The following is a 2,679-nucleotide window of genomic DNA, read 5'->3' as shown; positions in this document are numbered from 1 at the left end:
TGGTGATGGTGGTGATGATGGTGGTGGTGGTGATGGTGGTGGTGATGATGGTTGTGATGATGATGGTGGTTGTGATGGTGGTGATGGTGGTGGTGATGGTGGTTGTGATGGTGGTGGTGATGATGGTGGTGATGGTAGTGATGGTGATGGTGGTGATAGTGGTGGTGATGATGGTGGTGGTGATTATGGTGATGATGGTAATGATGGTGATGATGGTGGTGGTGATGGTGGTGAATCAACAAGTTATTTATCAAGCACCTGTTATAAGTCATGTGCTGCACTAAGCATTAGCATGAGTACAGAGGAGGCTCAACCTAGAAGACAGTCATTCTGGTATTCAACTTCTTGAGAAAGAGGCAAATGATCTGGTCTCCTCCCAGAAGGCAATAAGGACCCAGCCTCAGTGATCTCCTCCGGCCTAAAATGATTGCTTGTTCTTATCTATGCTTAAGGTGGCCATGTGTCTTGGATTTTCTAGCACATTCCAGATTTCAAGAAAATAAATTTGGTGGGCTTGTTTTTTAGGAGTTAAAATTTTTATTTGAAGGTATTTGTATTTTTAAAAAATTTTGTTGGTGTCTCTCATTTTTACATTCCCTACTTTCCCCAATATATCCCTCTTCCTTCTCTTCCCCTATGACAAAGAATAAAAAAGAAAAGGAAAAATCATTTCAGCAAAACTAGCCAAGATATCCAAAAAAAAAATCTGATGTTATATGCAGTTCCATACTCATAACCCCCCACCTCTGAAAAAAAAGGAAAGAAAAGACTTATTTTTAAGGATAACTTATTGGACCACTTTCTTCTTCCTTGGGCTAGATTCTTTAAAAAAAAAAAACTATAAACTTAACAACCATCAATGCAACAATTTTTAAAAATGACAAAACAAGAGTCTAAAAGCTTACCCCAAACTCTGCTCCCCCAATGTATACCCTACCACCTCTTTTTAGCTTTCCACATTTTGGTTCTATTCCTTCAGCAGTTTGATTTCCATTGGTATGATTCATATATAAAACCCTTTGAGAACAGGCTTCAGCTTCAGAGAAATGTGTTACAGGTATATAAATCCAACATATAAAAAAAAAGATGCGTGGGAAAACCTGGTAAAAGAGCTATGAGCTTGTTTGGAAAAAAAATAAAAGCTTTCAGTTAGATGGAGGTGGAGAAAACTATTGGCAGGGCTGTTTTGGCATTTGGAGTTTCTGGCAAGCTCTCGGGGGGGCATTGTGCCAAATGGCTAGACTGTAGGAGATGATAACTGTCTACAGAATGCATGGACACATCTACATCTTGTCTTCTGTTCCCCATGAGTCTCTTGACTTCATAAGGAACACCTGGGGAATCACAAGGCCCTGGTTCAGAAGAACCATCCATTTGGAAAGGGTCCTGGCACAGAAGAGTCATCTTGGTATAGAAGTCACCCTGGTATAGAGGAACCATCCAATTAGAAAGGGTCTTGATACAGGAGAACCATCCACCTAGAAAGAGTCATCTGGTCCAAGGCTCCCATGTTAAAGATGAGAAAACTCAGCAAAGTAAATGGACCAGCCGAAAGTCACATAGCTAGACTCTCTCTGTGATATATATATACCAGTAAGTATACTATAGGATCATGGATTTAGAGCTGGAAGGGTCATTAGAAGTTGGTCATCTACTCACATTCCTCATTTTATAGATAAGGAACCTGAGGTAAGAAAAGTATTAAATAATTTGCTGAAGGTCACCCAGGTCAGAGTTGGAGTTGGAATCCAGGTCCTCTGACTTCAGAATGAGTTTCCTTTTGCCTGAATATGATGCCTTAATAATTAGGACATCCTGAGTGCAAGAGCTGTGGTTTTTTTTTTTAACATTCTTACTAATGAGCTTTGTTGTAATTTTGTTGTGCAAAGCAATCTGGATGCACCCACAGAGCATGCTTATCCAACCCCACCTCATCCTTCCCCTTCACTGGCTCTTACAGATGGAGGACTTGCTTATTTAGGCAGCATTTCTGTAACTTGCCAGGTAAAGGAGTACAGGTCAGCAAAATGAAACAAGAAATAAGCTAGAGTTTGCCTCCCTGCAGAGGATGGCACAGGTGAGCAATCAGAGAGCTGAAGGCTGTAGGACACACCTGGGGAAGATGTGTGCCTTCTTGCCAGACTGGGACAACGCCCAACGCCTGCTTTCAGCTTTGCAACGCCGAGAAGATGACTTAAGCTAGTATTTAAGAAGCTAGGAGTCTGACAGTTTAGGAAAGCATCTATTTCTCTTTCAAAATAATTTTTATTGCGATCTCTCTTCCTCTCTCCCTCCCCTTTCTGCCTCTGTCTGTTCTTTCTCTCTCCCTCTCTCTTTCTCTCTCCCACTTTTCCCCTCCCCTCCCCCCTTCCCTCTCTCTCATTATCTCTCTCAGAATCATCTTTATTTCCAAATATATCCCTTTCCTTTCCTACCCAGTGAGCGAGGCCGTATAACAAAGATTAAAAAAAGGAAGAAGGGAAAAGTTCAGCAGAACTGAGTGACCTATTGTCATAAGAGTGTACCAGTACATGTAATGTTCAACAATCCCCATCTCTGCAAAAAAGAGAGTGAGAAATATTGTCTCTTCTTTGGGGTTAAGCTTGGTCATTATAGTTGTACAGCATTCAGCTTCTTTCTTTCTTTCTTTCTTTCTTTCTTTCTTTCTTTCTTTCTTTC

This window comes from Petaurus breviceps, unplaced genomic scaffold, assembly GCF_028583685.1.
Source record: "Petaurus breviceps papuanus isolate PSGF00001 unplaced genomic scaffold, PetGlider_PUasm1.0 225, whole genome shotgun sequence".
Lineage (NCBI taxonomy): Eukaryota > Metazoa > Chordata > Mammalia > Diprotodontia > Petauridae > Petaurus > Petaurus breviceps.
This window is presented reverse-complemented; position numbering follows the sequence as displayed.